Source organism: Chiloscyllium plagiosum, unplaced genomic scaffold (assembly GCF_037043375.1).
Source record: "Chiloscyllium plagiosum isolate Xiang-an unplaced genomic scaffold, Cpla_swu_hap1 HiC_scaffold_28, whole genome shotgun sequence".
Taxonomy (NCBI): Eukaryota; Metazoa; Chordata; class Chondrichthyes; order Orectolobiformes; family Hemiscylliidae; genus Chiloscyllium; species Chiloscyllium plagiosum.
The window spans coordinates 56,567,646-56,591,598 of record NW_028270166.1 but is presented as its reverse complement, the minus strand read 5'-3'; the positions used below and the strand labels follow the sequence as shown (position 1 = coordinate 56,591,598).

Here is a 23,953-nt window from a genome sequence, read left to right as displayed (position 1 = left end):
AGGACACAGGATTAATCACACATAGTATTGATCACTCCGGCCACAGGATTAATGAACACACTGTTTTGACCACTTACAGGTCACAGGATTATTCACAAACAGTACTCACTATCCTTAGGCCACAGGATATTTCACACACAATATTGACCATGTTCAGGCCACAGGACTATTCACACACGGTATTGAGCATTCACAGTGCACAGGATTATTCAACGCTTTGTATAGTCCATCCACAGGCCACAAGATTATTCGCACACAGTTTTGACCACCCTCAGGCCAAGGGTTATTCACACACGGTATTGACGATTCACAGGCCAGAGGATTATTCACACATGGTATTGACCATTCATTGTCTAAGGATAATTCACACACAGCATTGACTGTCACAGGCCACAGGTTTATTCACACACAATATTGAATATCCTCAGGGCACAGGATTATTCAGTATTGACCATCATCAGATCACAAGATTATTCACAACAGTATTGACCATCCACAGGCCACAGATTATTAACACACAGTATTGACCATTCACAGACCACAGCCTTATTCACACACAGTATTGACTATCCTTAGGCCACTGGATTATTCCCACACTTTATTGACTACTCTCAGGCCACAGGTTTATTTACACAGAGTATTGAGCAGTCACAGTGCACAGGATTATTCACACACAGAATTGAACATCCTTAGGCCATAGTATTATTAACAAACAGAAATGACCATCCTCAGTCCACAGGATTTTTCACACACAGTATTGACCATCCTCAGGCCAAGAGTTATTCACACACAGTATTGATGATTCACAGGCCGGAGGATTATTTACACATGGTATTGACCATTCACTGTCCAAGGATAATTCACACACAGTATTGACGTTCACAGGCCACAGGATTATTCGCACACAGTATTGTACATCCTCAGGCCTCAGAATTATTCACACACTGTATTGACCAGTCTACGGCCACAGGATTTTTCAATCCACTGCCTTTTCACTTTCAAGGCACAGGATTATTCACACACTGGATTGACCATCCTCAGGCCACAGGATTATTCACACACATTATTGACCATCCTCAGGCCACAGTATTATTCACACACATTATTGACAATCCACAGGCCAAGGGTTATTCACACACGGTATTGACCATTCTCAAGCCAGAGGATTACTTTCACATGTTATTGACCACCATCAGCCCACAAGATTATTCACACACATTATTGGCAAACCTTCGGCCACAGGTGTGTTCATGAACAGTATCGAGCATTCATAGTTCCCAGGATTTTTTACACACAGTATTGACAATCCACAGTCCACAGGATTATTCACACAAGTATCCTCCATCCTCAGGCTGCAGGATTATTCGCACACAGTATTCTACATCCTCAGGTCTCAGAATTATTCTCACACTGTATTCACCATTCACAGTACAAAGGAATAATTACACATCATGTTGACCATCCTCAGTCCACAGGATTACTCTCACACAGTATTGACCATCCATAAACCACAGGATTATTCACTCACAGTATTGACCATTCACAGGTAACAAGATTATTCTCACACAGGATTGAACAACCTCAGGCAACAGGATTAATCACACATAGAGTTGATCATCCTCAAGCCACAGGATTATTCACACGTGGAACTGACCATTCACTGTCCAAAGGATTATTCTCTCACAGTATTGACCATCTCAAATCACCGGATTAGTGGCACACATTATTGAACATCCTCAGGCAACAGGATTATTCACACGCAATATTGACCATCCTCACGCAAAGAATTATTCACACACAGTATAGACCACCCGAATGCCACAGGATTATTCACACACAGTGTTGACAGTCCGCAGGCCACGGGATTATTTTCACACATTATTGACCAGCCTCCAGCCACAAGATTATTCACTCACAGTATTGACCAACCTCAGGCCACAGGAGTATTCATAAACAGTATTGAGCATTCATAGTTCCCAGGATTATTTAAGCACGGTATTGACAATCCACAGTCCACAGAATTATTCACACAAGTATTCTCCATCCTCAGACCGCAGCATTATTCGCACTCAGTATTCTACAGGTTTAGTGACACACATTATTGACCATCCTCAGGCAACAGGATTATTCTCACACAGTACTGACCATCCTGACGCAACACAATTATTCACACACGGTATTGACCATCCTCAAGCCACAAGATTATTTTCACATGGTATTGACAATCATCGGGCTGCAGGATTAATCACACATGGTATTGACCAATCACTGTCCAAAGGATTATTCTCTCACAGTATTGACCATCCACAGGCAACAGGAGTAGTTCACAGAGTATTCATCAACTCAGGCAACAGGATTATTCACATGCAGTATTGACCATCCTCAGGCCACAGGATTATTCACACGCAGTATTCACCATACTCAGGCCACAGCATTATTCACACACACAGTATTGAACAACCTCAGGCAACAGGATTAATCACACATGTAACTGACCAAAGGATTATTCACACACTGTATTGAACATCCTCAAACCACCGGATTAGTGGCACACATTACTGAACATCCTCAGGGACCAGGATTATTCACACGCAATATTGACCATCCCCACGCAAAGAATTATTCACATATAGTATAGAACACCCTACTGCCACAGGATTATTCACACACAGTATTGACATTCCGCAGGCCACAGGATTATTTTCACACATTATTGACCAGCCTCCAGCCACAAGATTATTCACTCAAAGTATTGACCAACCTCAGGCCACAGGAGTATTCATAAACCTCAGGCCACAGGAGTATTCATAAACAATATTGAGCAGAGTTCCCAGGATTATTTAAACACAGTATTGACAATCCACAGTCCACAGGATTATTCACACACAGCATTGACCATTCTCAGGCCACAAGATTATTCCCACACAGTATTGAGCATTCATAGTTCCCAGGATTATTTACACACATTATTGACCATCCTCAGTACACAGGGATACTCAAAAAAAAATTAAACATTCTCAGGTCACAGGAATACTCAAACACAGTATTGACCACCATTAGGCCACAGGATTAATGAACACACTGTCTTGACCATTTACAGGTCTCAGTTTCATTCATACACAGTTTTGACCATTCTCAGGCCACAGGATTGTTCACACAGTGTATTGATCACCCTCAGGCTGCAGGATTATTCACAGACAGTACTCACTACCCTCAGGTCACAGGATTGTTCACACACAGTAATGACCATCCAACGGTTATTCACACACAGTATTCAGCATTCATCGTGCACAGGATTATTCTCACACAGTTTTGACCTTCCTCAGACCAAAGGATTATTCCCATACAGAGGTGACCATCCTTAGGCCATGGGATAATTCCCACATAGTTTTGACCATCCTCTGGCCACAGGATTGCTCACACACAGTATTGTCCATTCTCAGGCCAAGGGTTATTCACACACAGTATTGACCATTCACTGTCCAAGGATAATTCACACACAGCATTGACCGTCACAGGCCACAGGTTTATTCACACACAATATTGACCATCCACAGGCCACAGCCTTATTCACACACAGTATTGACTATTCTTAGGCCACTGGATTATTCCCACACTTTATTGACTACTCTCAGGCCACATGATTATTAACTCACAGCATTGACCATTTTCAGGCCAACAGGATTATTCCCATACATTATTAACCATTCTAAAGCCACAGGATTATTCACACACAGTATGGACCGTCCTCAGGCAACAGGATTATTCACACAAAGTATTGACAATCCTAAAGCCTCTAGTTATTCACACACTGTATTGAACATTCTCAGTTCACAGGATTATTCACACACATTATTGACCACCATTCGGCCACAGTATTAATGTTTATTCCCAAACAGAACTGACCGTCCTCAGTCCACGGGATAATTCCCACAGATTGTTGGCCATCCTCAGGCCACAGGATTGTTCACAAATAATATTGACCAGCCTCGTGCCGCAGGATTATTCGCACACAGTATCCGCCATTCACAGTCCACAGCATTATTCAGCATAGACTGTTAACAGACCACAGGATTATTCACACAGCGCATTGAATACCCTAGTCAACAGGATTAATGGCACATAGTTTTGACCATTCTCAGGCCACAGGGATTGCTCACACACAGTATTGACCATCCTCAGGCCAAGGGTTATTCACACGTGGTGTTGACCATTCACTGTCCAAGGATAATTCACACACAACATTGACCGTCACAGGCCACAGGTTTATTCACACACAATATTGACCATCCACAGGCCACAGCCTTATTCACACACAGTATTGACTATTCTTAGGCCACTGGATTATTCCCACACTTTATTGACTACTCTCAGGCCACATGATTATTAACTCACAGCATTGACCATTTTCAGGCCAACAGGATTATTCCCATACATTATTAACCATTCTAAAGCCACAGGATTATTCACACACAGTATGGACCGTCCTCAGGCAACAGGATTATTCACACAAAGTATTGACAATCCTAAAGCCTCTAGTTATTCACACACTGTATTGAACATTCTCAGTTCACAGGATTATTCACACACATTATTGACCACCATTCGGCCACAGTATTAATGAACACACTGTCTTGGTCATTTACACGTCACAGGATTATTCCCATACAATATTGACCATTCACAGGGCACAGGATTATTCACACACAGTATTGACTAGCACATGGCCACAGGATTAATGAACACTCTGTCTTCAACATTTGAAAGTCACAGGATTATTCCCACGTAGTATTGACAATTCTCAGACCACATCATTATTCACACATTGTATTGACCAGCCTACGGCCACAGGATGAATGAACATACTGTCTTGACCATTTACACGTCACAGGATCATTCCCACACAGTTTTGACCATCCTCAAACCACGGGATTATTCACACACACACACACACACACACACTATTGACCATCCTCAGGCCATGGATTTTTCACACACAATATTGACAATCCTCAGGCCACAGGATTATTCACACTCTGTATTGAACATCCTCTGGCCACTGCATCATTTACACATAGTATTGACAGTATACAGATCGCAGGATTACTCTCACACAGTATTCACAATCCTCAGGCCACAGGATAATTCGCACACAGTATTGAACATTCTCAGGCCACAGGATTACTCACACACTGTATTCACAATCCTCAGACCTCAGGATTATTCGCACACTGCATTGAACACCCTCAGGCCGCTGGATTATTCACACACAGTACTGACCATCCTCAGGACACACGACTATTCACATACAATATTCAATATTCCCAGCCCACAGCATTATTCACACACAGTATTGATTAGAACACGGCCACAGGATTAATGAACACACTGTCTTAACCATTTACATGGTCACAGAATTACTTCCACACAATATTGACGATCTTCAAGCCACAGGATTGTTCACACACAGTATTGAACATCTGTATATATTTAAAGAGCCAGTTTCAGCAGCCTTCTGCGATAAAGAATTATACAGCTTACAGCATATATAGTGGCACAATAGCTATATAGCAGCATGGTGGCATTTAGCAGCATGGTGATACAGTGGTTAGCACTGCTGCCTCACAGCACCAGGGACCCAGGTTTGATTCCAGCCTCGGGCAACTGCGAGGAGTGTTCACACACTGTATTGACCATTCTCAGGCCACAGGAGTATTCACACACTGTATTGACCATTCTCAGGCCACAGGATTATTCACACACAGTATTGACAATTCTACGTCTACAGGATTACTCACACACAGTACTGACCGTTCACAGTCCACAGGATTATTCATACACAGTATTGATAATCCTCGGGTAGCAAAATTATTCACACACATTATTGACCAGCCTCAGGCCACAGGATTATTTACACACTGCGTTGACAGTACAGAGGCCACAGGAGTATTCACACACAATATTCAACATTCCCAGCCCACAGGATTATTCCCACACAGTATTGATGAACATACGGCCACAGGATTAATAAACACATTGCCTTGACCATTCAGTTCAAACAGTACTGAACATGCACAGGCCACAGTTTATTAACACCCAGTATTGACCATCCACAGGTCACAGTTTGTTATCACACAACATTGACCATCCACAGGCCACATTATTATTCACTCACAGTATTGACCATCCTGAGGCAAAGGGTTATACACACACAGTACTGACATTTCACAGCCCATAGCATTATTCACACACAGTATTAACTGCCCTCAGGCCCCATTATTATTCACCATCCTCCGTCCACAGGATCACTCTCACACAGTATTGATCATCCTCAGTTCAAGGGTTATTCATACACAGTATCCTAAGACCATAAGATCATTCACACACTGTATTGACCATCCTCAGGCCACAGGATTATTCACTCACTGAATTGAACATCCTCGGGCAGCAGGACATTGAACACACACAGTATTGACTATCCTTCAGCCCAACGGTTATTCCCACACAGTATTGACCTTTCTCAGTCCACAGGATTATTCACACACAGTATTGACCACCATACGGCCACAGCATTAATGAACACACTGTCTTGATCATTTACACGTCACAGGATTATTTCCATGCAGAATTGACGCGTCTCAGGCCACAGCAATAATCACATACAGTATTGACCATTCAAAGAGCACAGGATTATTCACGCACAGCATTGATCATTCTCAGGCCACAGGATTATTCCCACATAGTATTGACAATCCTCAGGCCACAGGATTATTCACACTCAGTATTGACCAGCCTACGGCCACAGAATTAATGAACACATTGCCTTGACCATTCAGTTCAAACAGTACTGAACATGCACAGGCCACAGTTTATTAACACCCAGTATTGACCATCCACAGGTCACAGTTTGTTATCACACAACATTGACCATCCACAGGCCACATTATTATTCACTCACAGTATTGACCATCCTGAGGCAAAGGGTTATACACACACAGTACTGACATTTCACAGCCCATAGCATTATTCACACACAGTATTAACTGCCCTCAGGCCCCATTATTATTCACCATCCTCCGTCCACAGGATCACTCTCACACAGTATTGATCATCCTCAGGTCAAGGGTTATTCATACACAGTATCCTAAGACCATAAGATCATTCACACACTGTCTTGACCATTTACAGGTCACAGGATTATTTACACATAGTATTGACCATCCTCAGACCATGGATTATTCACACACAGTATTGACAATCCTCAAGCCACAGGATTATTCCTACACAGTATTGACCATCCTCAGGCCACAGGATTATGCACACACAATATTGATGATTCATCGGCCACAGCATTATTCACACAGTGTATTGACCACTCACAGTCCAAAGAATTATTCACACACAGTATTGACCATCCTTCGGCCAAGGGTTATTCACACATAGTATTTACGATTCACGGGCCATAGGATTATTCACACACATTATTGAGCATTCAGAGTGCACAGGATTATTCACACACTGTATTCACAATTCTCAGGCCACAGGTTAATTCACACACGGTATTGACCATTCTCCGTCCACAGGATTACTCACACACAGTATTGACCATTCACAGTCCAAAGCATTTTTCACACATAGTATTGACCATTCTCAGGCCAGAGGACTATTCACACACCGTATTGACCAACCTCAGACCACAGGATGATTCCCACAGAGTCTTGACCATTCACAGGCCACAGGATGATTCACACACAGTATTGACCGTCCTCAGTCAACAGGCTTTTTCCCACACAGAATATGACCACACTCAGGCCACAGGATTATTCACACAAGGTATTGAACATCCTCAGGCCACAGGATTATTCCCACACAGCATTGATCATTCTCAGGCCACAGGATTATTCACACCCAGTATTGACTATCCTTAGGCCAATGGTTATTCACACACAGTATTTACGATTCACAGGCCATAGTATTATTTACACACAGTATTGACTGCCCTCACGCCACAGGATTATTCACACTGTGTTGAATATTCACAGTGCACAGGATTATTCACACATAGTACTGAATAATCTCAGGCAACAGGATTAATTACACACAGTATTGACCATCCTCAGGCCAAGGGAAATTCACACAGTATTGACCAACCGACAGACCCAGGAGTAATGAACACACTGTTCTGACCATCCTCATGCCACAGGATTATTCACACACCATATTCACACTTCAAAGGCCGGAGGATTATTCACACACAGTATTGACGATTCACAGGCCACAGGATTAGTGACACACATTATTGACCATCCTCAGGTACCAGGATTATTCACACACTGTATTGACCATTATCAGGACACAGGATTCTTCATATACAGTATTGACTTACCTCAAGCCACAGGATTTTTCAAACACAGTATTGACGATCCTGAGGCCACAGGATTATTTTCACAAGGTATTGACCATCATCAGGTCACAGGATAATTCACACACAGCATTGACCATTCTCAGGCCACAAGACTATTCCCACACAGTATTGAGCATTCACAGTTCCCAGGATTATTTACACACATTATTGATCATCCTCAGTACACAGGGATACTCAAAAAAAAATTAAACATTCTCAGGTCACCGGGATACTCAAACACCGTATTGACAACCATTAGGCCACAGGATTAATGAACATACTGTCTTGACCATTTACTGGTCTCAGTTTCATTCATACACAGTTTTGACCATTCTCAGGCCACAGGATTGTTCACACAGTGTATTGATCACCCACAGGCTGCAGGATTATTCACAGACAGTACTCACTACCCTCAGGTCACAGGATTGTTCACACAGTGTATTGATCACCCGCAGGCTGCAGGATTATTCACAGACAGTACTCACTACCCTCAGGTCACAGGATTGTTCACACACAGTAATGACCATCCAAGGGTTATTCACACACAGTATTCAGCATTCACTGCGCACAGGATTATTCACACACAGTTTTGACCTTCGTCAGACCAAAGGATTATTCCCATACAGAGGTGACCATCCTTAGGCCATGGGATAATTCCCACAGAGTGCTGGCCATCCTCAGGCCACAGGATTGTTCACAAATAATATTGACCAGCCTCGTGCCGCAGGATTGTTCGCACACAGTATCCACCATTCACAGTCCACAGCATTATTCACACACAGCATAGACTGTTAACAGACCACAGGATTATTCGCACAGAGCATTGAATAACCCCAGTCAACAGGATTAATCGCACATAGTTTTGACCATTCTCAGGCCACAGGATTGCTCACACACAGTACTGACCATCCTCAGGCCAAGGGTTATTCACACACAGTATTGACCATTCACGGGTCAGAGGATTATTCACACGTGGTATTGACCAATCACTGTCCAAGGATAATTCACACACAGCATTGACCGTCACAGGCCACAGGTTTATTCACACACAATATTGAACATCCTCATGGCACAGAATTATTCAGTATTGACCATCATCAGACCACAAGATTATTCACACACTGTATTCACCAGCCTCCGGCCACAAGATTATTCACAACAGTATTGACCATGCACAAGCCACAGATTATTCCCACACAGTATTGACCATTCACAGGGCACAGGATTATTTACACACAGCATTGACTAGCACATGGTCACAGGATTAATGAACACTCTGTCTTCAACATTTGCAAGTCACAGGATTATTCCCACATAGTATTGACAATTCTGAGACCACATCTTTATTCACACATAATATTGACCAGCCTCCGGCCACAGGATTAATGAACACATTGTCTCGACCATTTACAGGTCACAGGATTATTCCTACACAGTATTGACCATCCACAAGCCACGGGATTGTTCACACACACAGTATTGACCATCCTCAGGCCATGGATTTTTCACACACAATATTGACAATCCTCAGGCCACAGGATTATTCACACTCTGTATTTAACATCCTCAGGCCACTGGATTATTTACACATAGTATTGACAGTATACAGACCGCAGGATTACTCACACACTGTATTCACAATCCTCAGACCTCAGGATTATTCGCACACTGCATTGAACATCCTCAGGGCACTGGATTATTCACACACAGTACTGACCATCCTCAGGACACACTAGTATTCACACACAATATTCAATATTCCCAGTCCACAGCATTATTCACACACAGTATTGATTGGAACACGGCCACAAGATTAATGAACACACTGTCTTAACCATTTACATGGTCACAGAATTACTTCCACACAATATTAACTGTCTTCAAGCCACAGGATTGTTCACACACAGTATTGAACATCCTGAGACCACAGGAGTATTCACACACTGTATTGACCATTCTCAGGCCACAGGATTATTCCCACACAGTATTGAACATCCTCAGGCCACAGGATTATTCACACATAGTATTGACCAGCATACGGGCACAGGATTAATGAACACACTGTCCTGACCATTTACAGGTCACAGAAATATTCGCACCCAGTATTGACCATCCACAAGCCACAGGATTGTTCACACTCAGTATTGACCGTCCTCAGACCACAGAATTATTCTCACACAGTATTGACCATCCTCAGGCCACAGGATTGCCCATTCTCAGGCCACAGGAGTAATCACACACGCTATTGACTATCCTCAGGGCACATGATTATTTTCACACTGTATTGACCATCATCAGGCTACAGGAACATTCACTCACCGTAGTGACAATTCTCAAATTACAGGATTGTTCACACACAGTATTGGCGATTCACAGGCCAGAGCATTATGCATACATGGTATTGATCATTCACTGTCCAAAGGATTATTCCCATACATTATTGACTATTCTAAAGCCACAGGATTATTCACACACAGTATTGACGAGTCACAGGCAACGTAATTTTTCACACAATGTGTGGAGCATTCTCAGGCCACAGGATTATTCCCTCACTGTATTGAATATCCTTGGGCAGCAGAATATTTAACACACACAGAATTGTCTCTCCTTCGCCCAACGGTTATTCCCACACAGTATTGACCATTCTCAGTCCACATGATTATTCACACACGGTATTGACCACCATACGGCCACAGTATTAATGAACATTCAGTCTTTAACTTTTGCAGGTCACGGGATTGTTCCAACATAGAATTCACAATCCTCAGGCTACATGATTATTCACACACAGTATTGACCAGCCTACGGCCACAGGATTAATGAACACACTGTCTTGATCATTTACAGGTCACAGGATTATTCCCACACAGTTTTGACCATCCTCGTGGAAGAGGAAAATTTATACAAAGTATCACCATGCTCCGGCCATGGATCATTCACACACAGTATTGACAATCCTCAAGCCACAGGATTTTTGTGACACAGTATTGACCATCCACAGGCACCCGGATTATTCTCACACTGTATTGACCATTCTCAGGCCACAGGATTATTCACACACAGTATTGACAATTCTACGTCTACAGGATTACTCACACACAGTATTGACCATTCACAGTCCACAGCATTTTTCACACACAGTATTGACCAACTTCAGGCCACAGGATTATTCACACACAGTATTGACCATTCTCAGTCCACAGGATTATTTTCACACAGTATTGACAATCCTCGGTAGCAAAATTATTCACACACAGTATTGATGATTCACAGGCCGCAGGATTGTTCACACACAGTATTGACCATTCTCAAATCACAAGATTGTTCACACACAGTCTTGACCATTCACAGGCCACAGTATTATTTGCAAACAATATTGACATTGCACAGCTCACAGATTATTAACACATAGTATTGACCATCCAGAGGCACCAGGATTATTCTCACACTGTATTGACCATTCTCAGGCCACAGGATTATTCACACACAGTATTGACAATTCTACGTCTACAGGATTACTCACACACAGTACTGACCATTCACAGTCCACAGGATTATTCATACACAGTATTGACAATCCTCGGGTAGCAAAATTATTCACACACATTATTGACCAGCCTCAGGCCACAGGATTAATTACACACTGTGTGAACAATACAGAGGTCACATGAGTATTCACACACAGTAGATGCAAAAGTGAGAGGCGCTGACAGAGTAATTAGACCCTCAGTGAAGGATACCACATGGAGAGAGACTGAGTGATAGCACTAGAGTGCAGGAAGATGGCAGCATCGCACAATTGTGTCGGAAGAACGGGTTTTGCTTCATGATGCACTGGTATAATTGGTCAGGAATGAGCAACCAGTGAGCAGGCGAAGTGATGGCCTAGTGGTATTATTGCTAGAGCATGTATCCCAAACTTCAGCTAATGTTCAGGGGAGGCAGGTTTGAATACCACCATTTGAAATGGTGGCATTTTAAATGAATATACTTTTTAAAAATTGGAATTAACCATCCATAAATAAGTATTGATAAAAATCCAAACACTTAACCTTCAGAGAAAGACAACAGTTCACTCTCACGTGGTCTGCAGGACATACCCACAGCAAAGTGCTTGCCTCTCAATTGCCCTCTGAAATGGGCGAGCCAGCTGCTTAGCTCAAGGGCAGCAAGGGATGGGCAATAAAGGCTAGTCAGCCAGAGACATCCACATCCCATACCTGATTTTTAAAAAAATCCATTCAGATTGTTCCACTGAAACCGTGCTGGGACCAGTGTGCTGGCCAATCACGTCAGTAGGTTTATGGACAGGGCTTTAAACTGACAGAGAGGACGCAGGGACAGGGTTCAGGTGAAAGGAGCTCTCCAAATCCAAAGAGAAAAGGTGACGCATCAGAGCAGCATGGGAATGTAGCTGAACACAACAGAAAGGAACAGATGGGACAAAGTTTAACTAAAACTGTACATCAGCAAATCGATTTGTGACAGGAAATTGTCTATTAAAATAAAACATAATTTACTCTTTTCCACAAAGTCTCTGCATCAAGGTAGATGGATTTGTGACAGAGATAAAAGAGATTTATCACCAGGGAGATGGGGTTACAGGGTGAACAAAAGGTGGAACATAAATATTCAATGGTTCACAACCTTGCAGAAACTCAGGCAAAATGGGCCACGCTAACAATAATGGATAACAGAGAAAGTATTTGGTCTCAGATCATGAAGTAGAGTAAGTCGGAATGTAAATTCTGGCTATTACTTACCAGGGACACAAGCAGCAGAACAGTTTTAGACCACTGAACAGTATTTCATTGCCCATCACTGCAATAAGCAGGAATTCAATGGAATTTTTAATAAAGGCACTGTGAAAATTTAGTGAAATGTCAATATTCGCATAATCTGGGACAATCACACTGACAAGAGTGATATTGGAAGGGGAGTTCGGAGAATTTCTTTTCCAGTGTTTCTTTGATTAACACATTGTGCAACTGACTAGGGACATAACTATCGCAGAGCGACAGTTGTGTGATGACACTTCGTGAATGAGTAATGTCACTTGGAGAGATCCTCTGGGAAATTGTGATAAAGTGCAGTTTAAAGAAATATAAAGTTTTAAAGTGAATCACAGAAAGGACAAACTACAACTAGAAACAAAAATAGACAATTACATGAGTTTGAGAGGAGAACTGACCAAGGTAAACAGGCTGAACAGACCGAAACATGTGTCTGTAAATGAACAGTGGAAAACATTCAAAAGGTCATTTCACTGAAACAGACCAAACCTCAGCAAGAAATCCCCACCGGTCCCTCACTCAGGACAAAATGGATCATATTAGATTATCAGGCTGAAAGATCACCACAAAGTACTTAAAATCCTGAAATGAGAGAGTGTTTTAGGAGTAAGTTTTGAAGGGATTGTAAAGAGTCTGCTAGCAGGGGGAGGGCAATGGGAAGGGGAATCATTGTCAGGGTTTAATGACACGATAGGAACAGGGAGAGGTGAAGGTGCTGGAGGTGGTGAGAGTGTTACAGAGAGTGGTCAGGACCTGAATGGTGTTACAAAGCCAGTAAGGATTGCTGCAGCTGTGAGGTGCGTCAGAGGTAAGGAGGGACATATGTATTTTTATTTATTCTTTCATGGGATGTGGGTGTCACTGCCAAGACCAGCATTCTTTGACCCCATGCTAATTACCCAGAGAGTGCTGGGGCAAGAGAGGATGTGTGGTGGTGGGTTTTGATTGCATGAATCATCACAGCAGTACTTAGAGAGGATATTCCTGTGGGATTACCCAGTGAAGCTATGTTAGTGGAACTGAGAAATAAGAATGGGTCATCACTTTGACACGACCGTACTGCTGACGCCTAATAATCAGTGGGAGACTGAGGAACAAATATGAGAAACTGAGGAGCTCAAAAATGGTCTGACGAGAGCCAGGAGGGGGCACGAGAAAGGCTTGGCAGAACGGATTAGAGAGAACACAAAGGGATTTTACACTTATGTGAGGAATAAGAGAATGGTCAAAGAAAGAGTAGGGCCGATCAGGGATAGCATAGGGAATTTGTGTGTGGAGTCTGAGGAGGTTGGGGAAGCCCTAAATGAGTTTTTTGCTTCTGTCTTTACGAAAGAAACAAACTTTGCAATGAATGAAACCTTTGAAGAGCAGGTGTGCATGCTGGAATGGATAGAGATAGAGGAAGCTGATGTGCTGAAAATTTTGTCAAACATTAAGATTGACAAGTCGCCTGGCCTGAACCAGATTTGTCCTCGACTGCTTTGGGAAACGAGAAATGCAATTGCTTCGCCACTTGCGAAGATCTTTGCATCCTCGCTCTCCACTGGAGTCGTACCTGAGGACTGGAGAGAGGCAAATGTAATTCCTCTCTTAAGAAAGGAAATAGGGAAATCCACAACAATTACAGACCAGTAAGTCTCACATCTGTCGTCTGCAAGGTGTTAGAAAGGATTCTGAGGGATAGGATTTATGACCATCTGGAAGAGCATGGCTTGATTAAATGCAGTCAACACGGCTTTGTAAGGGGTAGGTCATGCCTCACAAACCTTATCGAGTTTTTTGAGGATGTGACAAGAAAAGTTGATGAGGGTCGAGCTGTGGATGTGGTGTATGTGGACTTCAGCAAGGCATTTGATAAGGTTCCCCATGGTAGGCTCATTCAGAAGGTCAGGAGAAATGGGATACAGGGGAACTTAGCTGTCTGGATACAGAATTGGCTGGCCAACAGAAGACAGCGAGTGGTAGTAGACGGAAAATATTCTGCCTGGAAGTCTGTGGTGAGTAGTGTTCCACAGAGATCTGTCCTTGGGCCTCTCCTGTTTGTAATTTTTATTAATGACTTAGATGAGGGGAACTGCAAAGTGCTCAGAAAAGATTGACAAGATGTTGCCAGGATTGTTGCTGAAAAAGCTGGGGTTATTTTCCCTGGAGCATCGGAGATTGAGGGGTGACCTGACAGACGTTTATATAAACCTGAGGGGTATGGATAGGGTAAACATTCAAGGTCTTTTCCCAGGGATTGGGTAGTCCAAACCTAGAGGGCATAAGTTTAAGTTTAGAGGGGAAAGATTTAAAAGGGACCGAAGGAACAGTTTTTTCATGCATAAGGTGATGCATGTATAAAATGAACTGAGAGAGAATGTAACAGATACTGATACTATGACAACATTTAAAAGATATCTGGATGGGACTATGAATTGTAATGGTTTAGTGGTACATGGGCCAAATGCTGGTAAATGAGATGGATTTGTTTAGATCTTCTGGTCAGCATGGACGAGTGGGACCGAAGGGTCTGTTTCCATGCTGTACATCTCTATGACTTGAAAAGAGTGCATGTTATAGAAGAGGTGGTGATGGAAGCTTTATAACACAAAGGTATGGAAAGTCCCAGGACCTGATTAACTGTAAGACAGGCGATGCTAAGGAAGAAATTGTGGAGCCCCGAGCAAAGGTATTTGTACCATTGACAGCCACGTGAGATGGGCTGGAAGTTTGGAGGGTGGAATAGTTGACAGTGAAGGAGGTTTTCTAAGATTACAAAGGGATCTTGATGAGTGAATGGGCTGAAAAACTGTAGAAGGAATTCAATTTGAATAAATGCAACCTAATAAATTTGGTAAAACAAACAAGGGTAGAGCTTATATAATTAATGTTAGGGCCTCGGTTAGTGTTTCAGAGCAGAGCAACCTCTGGGTACATAATTCTTGAAGTTTGCAACACAGGATGGATAAGGCAGTGCTTGGCATGATTGACTATTGCTCAGTCCATTGAGTGTAGGATTTGGGACGTCATGTTGAGATTATACCGATATTGGTGAGGCCTCTTCTGCAACACTCTTGTCCAGTTCTGGTCACCCAGTTATAGGGAGGATATTATTCTGCTGCAAGGGGTTCAGAAGAGATATACCAAGATGTTGCTGGGTATGGAAGGTTTGCGATGTGAAAAATGGCAGGATATGCCGACTCGTTTTTCACAGGAGCCTGGAGATTGAGAGGTGACCTTATAGAAGTTTATAAGATAATGAGAGATATAGATAGAGTGAACGGTCGCTGCATTTTCCCCAGGATGGGGGAGTCTCAAGAGAAGGGGCCACATTTTTATGGTTAGGGGAGAGAGATCTTCAAAAGAATGACATGAGGGTCAAATTGTTACACAGAGGGCGGATTGAGTGTGGAATGAACTTCTTGAGGAAGGGGTGGATGTGGGTACAATAACAACGTTTTTCAGACATTTTGATAAGTACGTGAATAGGACACATTTGGAGGGATATGGGCCAGCAACAGGCAGCTGGGATGGGTTTAGTTTGAGATTATGTTTTCTACCAACTGTAGGGTCTGTTTCCATGCTGTACAACTATGACAAGAATATAGTTTTGGTCCATTTTTTGAGAAACGCGTTGATGGAATGCTAGGGAACTAAAGACCAATTAGCCAGCTGTCAGTGATGGGTAGGTTGTGGAAGTGATTTTGCCAGGCAGGAGTTACATGCATTTGCAAAGGCAAGGATTGATGAAAGCTAGTCAGTACAAAGTCAGGTCTCACTAACTTGATTGCTTTTGTTGAAGTGGTGACCATACATTGTCTACACTAAAGTCAGCAAGACCTTTGACAGGGTTTAGCATGATATACTGGTTCAGAAGGTTAGACCACATGGGATCAGGGAGAGCTAGCCAACTGGATACAAAATTGGCTTGACAGTTGGAGACAGAGGGTGGTGGAAGGGGATTGTTGCTCAGACTGGAGGCCTGTGACCAGCGGTGTGCTATAAGGATCGGGGCTGGATCCACTGATATGTGTCATCTACATAAACGATTTGATTGAGAATATAGGAGTCATTGTTAGGAAGTTTGCAGATGATCAAATTAATAGCATGAATATGGTTATCAAAGAGGCTCTTGAACAACGGGGCCAGTGGACCAAGGAATGAAAGATGCAGTTGACGTATGGTGTTGGGTTTTGTTGAGACAAACCAGGGAGGACTAACACAGTTAATGGTTTGGCCCTGGACAGTGTTGTCGAACAGAGAGAGACCAAGGGGTGCAGTTACATTGTTCCTTGGAAGTGACATTGCAGTTGGACAGGGTGGTGAAAGCAGTATTTGACGCACTTTCCTTCATTGTCCAGAGCGTTGATATGAATTGGAGACATTTGTAACATTGTCCTAAATATTTGCCTTAGGCAGAGGAGGCTACGGATTGACCTTCTAAAGGTTTATAAAACCATGCGGGGCCTCAGTAAGGTGAAAAGCCAAGGGTAGGTGAGTCCAAAGCTAGAGGGTATAAACAGGGGGTGAGAGAGCAAGGATTTAAAGAGGGAGCTGAGCAGCAACATTAGCCACAGAGGATGGTGCATAGACGGAACGGGCCGCCAGAGAAAATGGGAGAAACGTGTACAATTACAACATGGAAAAGACATTTGGGGAGATACATGGAGAGGAGAAGGTTTGAAGAGATAAGGGCCAAACACAGGCATATGCGACACGTTTAGTATAAGAATCATGGTCAGCATTGATGAGTTGGAGTGAAGGTTCTCAGGAGACTACTGAGATAAGGCATGTTGTAGACACTGAAGCAAGCTACAGCGATAAGGATGGTAGGCTGGAATGCAGTACGTTTCAAAGTAGTGAAGTGACTGTAAGGAAGGGAGGAGGTTACAAAGAGAGCAACTGTTATAGGATTTAAAAAATTATTGAAGACATTGGTCACCAAGATATGACATAGATTCAGTGTTGCAGTGTAGCTAGTCTTAGTACAACAGACCTTACATTATGGGCAGTGATTGAGCCTGGGGTATGTCTGTATTGTGCTCCCCCTCCAGCACTGTATCCATGTCATGTCCTGTTAGCTGATGTTTGGAGCCCCCTCATTGCTCTCTGCCCTATGCACTGTGAGTAATCTTACCTCACTCCAGGATTTATTGAAGGCTCCAGATCCCCCTGCTCTTTGTCTCTCTGGCTGACCAACCATCTTCAATGTGATGATTGACGAGACACCCAGCAGTTGGGAAGTCTATTGAGTCAGGACCTTCCTGAGTACGTGTAGGAGACAGACAGATAGACAGAATGGGAAATTAGACTAATGCTGTGAGGGTTACACATGGAAAATGGCACTGTATCACACAGAGATCTGGAAAATCTCAGTTTCCATCCCTGGCCTGTGCTGCTGCGTCACTCTGAAGTGGAGAATTCTGTTGGCTCAGTATCTGGAGATCCTGAGCGAGAGACACTGACAAAGGCAGCAATTAGACCCACATAGTGAGGGATACACCACATGGAAAGAGACTGAGTGATATCACCAGAGTGCAGCAAGTGATCAAGATCAAACAATTGTGTTGGAAGAACGGGTTTAGCTTCATGATGCACTGGTGTCAGTGTTCAGGGATGGGCAACCATCGAGCAGGTGAAGTGATGGCCGAGTGGTATAACTGCTCGAGCATGAATCCAAAACCTCAGCTAATGTACAGGGGAGAAAGGTTTGAATCCCATCATCAGAAATGGTAGAATTTGAAATCAATAATTTAAAAATAGTAATTAACAATCCACATGTAAGTATGAGACCATTGCTGATGTACAAAAAACCCAAACACTTGTACTTCAGAGATGGACATCTACACATCTGACGTGGTCTGCACTACATAACCACAACAAAGTGTTTGCCTCTCAATGACCCTCTGAAATGGCCAAGCAAGTTACTCAGCTCAAGGGCAGCTAGGGCTGGGCAAGAAAGGCTGGTCAGCCAGAGACACCCACATCCCATACCTGTCGGTAGGTTTATGGACAGGGCTTTAAACTGACAGAGAGGATGCAGGGACAGGGTTCAGGTGAAAGGAGCTTTCCAAATCCAAAGAGAAAATGTGAAGCATCGGAACAGCATGGGAATTTTTCTGAAGACAAGCAGAAAGGAACCGAAAGGGACAGAGTTTAACTTAGCCTGTTCATCAGCGAATAGGTATGTGACAGGACATTGTGGGAAAGAGTAAATTATGTCTTTTTTTCGCATGGACAAGGTCTCTGCAATAAGGTAGTTGGATTTGTGACACAGAGATAAAAGAAATTTAGACACCAGGGAGACATGGTTACAGGGCGAACAAAAGGTGAACATAGTATTAAATAGCTCACAACCTTGCGGAAACTCAAGCAAAATGCGCAACGAGAACTATAATGGATAACAATGGCATTACAGAGAAAGCATTTGGCCGCAGATCATGAAGTAGAGTCGGAATGTAAATTCTGGCTACTACTTGCCAAGGACAGAATAAGTAGAACATTTTTAGCCACCGAACAGCATTTCATTGCACATCACTGCATTAAACAGGAATTAATTGGAATTTTTTAACAAAGATATTGTGATAATTTTGGGAAACTTCAATATTCGCATAATCTGGGACAATCACACTGACAACAGTGATAGTGGAAGGGGAGTACAGATAATTTTTTTTCAGTGTTTCTTTGAATAACACATAGTTATGTCCCTAGCCAGTTGCACAATGTCAGATCGATGGTTGTGTGATGAAACTTCGTGAATGAGTAATGTCACCTGGAGAGATCCTCTGGGAAATTGTGATAAAGTGCAGTTTAAAGAAATATAAAGTTTTAGAGTGAATCACAGAAAGGACAAATTACAATGAAAAACAAAAATAGCCAATTGCGTAAATTTGACAGGAGAAGTGACCAAGGTAAACAGGCTAAACAGACTGGAACATGTATCTGTAAATGAACAGTGGAAACATTAGAAGGAACAATGTGAGTCACTCAAAAAAAGTACATTCCATCGAAACAGACAAAACCTCAACAAGAAACTCACTCCTGTCCCTCACTCAGGACAAAATGGATCATATTAGATTATGAGGCAAACAAGATCAGCAAAACGTGCTTAAAACCCAGATGTGAGAGCGTGCTTTAAGAGTAAGTTTTAAAGGAATCGCAAAGGGTCTGCTCGCAGGAGGAGGGCAGGTAGAATGTGAATCATTGTCAGGGTTTAATGACGTGACAGGAACAGAGAGAGATGAAGGTGCTGGGGGTGGTGAGAGTGTTACAGAGAGTGGCCAGGACCTGAACGGTGTTACAAAGCCAGTACGGATTGCTGCTGTTGGAGGGGTTTACAGAGACAGGGAGGGAAATTGGAGGGAGGGGATCAACCAGCTGCTCATCCAAAACCACCACATCAGTGGCCACAGGATTTTTCATACACACTATTGACCATCCTCAGGCCATAGGATTATTCACACACAGTACTGGCCATCCTCAGCCCACAGGAGCATTTACGAATTACAGGCCAGAGGATAATTCACACACTGTACTGACCGTCCTCAGGACATAGGATTATTCACAGATAGGATTGACAACCCTCAGGTCACAGGATTATTCACACAGTTTTGAGCATGCACAGCGCACAGGATTATTCATACTCTGTATTGACCATGCACAGGCCACAGTATAATTAACAAACAGAAATGACCATGCAGAGACCACAGATTATTAACACACAGCATTGACCATCCACAGGCCACATTATTACTCACACACAGTATTGCCCATTCATAGGTCTCAGGATTATTAACACACAGTATTGAACAACCTCAGGCAACAGGATTATTCACACACTGCATTGACCATCCTCAGGCCACAGGAGTATCCACACACAGTATTGAATATCCTCAAGGCACAGGATTATTCCCACACAGTATTGACTATTTTCAGGGCACAGTCTTATTAGCACACAGCATTGACCATCATCAGGCCACCGGATTAGTCACACACATTATTGAACATCCTCAAGCAACAGGATTATCCACACACAATATTGACCATCCTCGGGTCACAGGATTTCTCACACACTGTATTGACCAGCCTACGGCCACAGGATTTTTGAACACACTGTCTTGAACATTTACAGGTCACAGGATTACCCACACACAGTATTGACTACCCTCAGGACACAGGATTATTCACACACAGTATTAACCATTCACAGGATGCAGTTTTATTAACAAACAGTATTGACTATGCACAGGCCACAGATTATTAACACACAGTGGTGACCATTCAATGGCCACAGCCTTATTCCCGCACAGAATTGACTATCCTCAGGCCACGGGATTATTCCCACACAGTATTGACTACACTCAGGCCACATGTTTATTCACGCAGAGTATTGAGCGGTCACAGTACACAGAATTATTCACACTCAGTATTGACCATCCTGAGGCAAAGGTTTATTCACACACAGTGTTGACGATTTACAGGCCACAGGATTATTCACACACAGTATTGACCAAGTTCAGGCCACAGGACTATTCACATACAGTATTGAGCATTCACAGTGCACAGGATTATTCAACACTTTGTTTCGTCCATCCACAGGCCACAGGATTATTCGCACACAGTTTTGACCACCCTCAGGCCAAGGGTTATTCACACACAGCATTGACTGTCACAGGCCACAGGTTTATTCACACACAATACTGATTATCCTCAGGGCACAGGATTATTCAGTATTGACCATCATCAGATCACAAGATTATTCACACACTGTATTAACCAGCCTCCGGCCACAAGATTATTCACAACAGTATTGACCATCCACAGGCCACAGATTATTAACACACAGTATTGACCATTCACACACAGTATTGACTATCCTTAGGCCACTGGATTATTCCCACACTTTATTGACTACTCTCAGGCCACAGGTTTATTTACAGAGTATTGAGCAGTCACAGTGCACAGGATTATTCACACACAGTATTGACCATCCTCAGGTCATAGTATTATTAACAAACAGAAATGACCATCCTCAGTCCACAGGATTTTTCACACACAGTATTGACCATCCTCAGGCCAAGAGTTATTCACACACAGTATTGATGATTCACAGGCCAGAGGATTATTCACACATGGTATTGTACATCCTCAGGCCTCAGAATTATTCACACACTGTATTGACCAGTCTACGGCCACAGGATTTTTGAATCCACTGCCTTGTCACTTTAAAGGCACAGGATGATTCACACTCTGTATTGACCATCTCAAGTCACCGGATTAGTGGCACACATTATTGAACATCCTCAGGCAACAGGATTATTCACACGCAATATTGACCATCCTCACGCAAAGAATTATTCACACACAGTATAGACCACCCTAATGCCACAGGATTATTCACACACAGTGTTGACAGTCCGCAGGCCACGGGATCATTTTCACACATTATTGACCAGCCTCCAGCCACAAGATTATTCACTCACAGTATTGACCAACCTCAGGCCACAGGAGTATTCGTAAACAGTATTGAGCATTCATAGTTCCCAGGATTATTTAAACACGGTATTGATAATCCACAGTCCACAGAATTATTCACACAAGTATTCTCCATCCTCAGACCGCAGCATTATTCGCACTCAGTATTCTACAGGTTTAGTGACACACATTATTGACCATCCTCAGGCAACAGGATTATTCTCACACAGTACTGACCATCCTGATGCAACACAATTATTCACACACGGTATTGAACCATCCTCAAGCCACAAGATTATTTTCACATGGAATTGACAATCATCGGGCTACAGGATTAATCACACATGGTATTGACCAATCACTGTCCAAAGGATTATTCTCACACAGTATTGACCATCCACAGGCAACAGGAGTAGTTCACAGAGTATTCATCAACTCAGGCAACAGGATTATTCACATGCAGTATTGACCATCCTCAGGCCACAGGATTATTCACACGCAGTATTGACCATACTCAGGCCACAGCATTATTCACACACACAGTATTGAACAACCTCAGGCAACAGGATTAATCACACATGGAACTAACCATTCACTGTCAAAAGGATTATTCACACACTGTATTGAACATCCTCAAACCACCGGATTAGTAGCACACATTACTGAACATCCTCAGGGACCAGGATTATTCACACGCAATATTGACCATCCCCACGCAAAGAATTATTCACATATAGTATAGAACACCCTACTACCACAGGATTATTCACACACAGTATTGACATTCCGCAGGCCACAGGATTATTTTCACACATTATTGACCAGCCTCCAGCCACAAGATTATTCACTCAAAGTATTGACCAACCTCAGGCCACAGGAGTATTCATAAACCTCAGGCCACAGGAGTATTCATAAACAATATTGAGCAGTCAGAGTTCCCACGATTATTTAAACACAGTATTGACAATCCACAGTCCACAGGATTATTCACACACTGTATTGACCAACCTACTTCCACAGGATTTTTGAACCTACTGCCTTGTCAGTTTACAGGTCACAGGATTATTTACACAAAGTATTGACCATCCTCAGGCCAAGGGTAATTCACACAGTATTGACCAGCCTACAGACCCAGGAGTAATGAACACACTGTTATGACCATCCTCATGCCACAGGATTATTCACACACCATATTGACACTTCACAGGCCGGAGGATTATTCACACACAGTATTGACGATTCACAGGCCACAGGATTAGTGACACACATTATTGACCATCCTCAGGTACCAGGATTATTC

General features: G+C 42.9%; 1 long non-coding RNA gene across 1 annotated transcript in view; it reads right to left on the bottom strand.

Moving 5' to 3' along the window:
* The window catches only part of LOC122547330 (uncharacterized), a 147,674-nt gene that overhangs the window by 85,042 nt on the left and 38,679 nt on the right, over nucleotides 1-23,953 (bottom strand). The gene's annotated exons all lie outside the window — the stretch shown is intronic.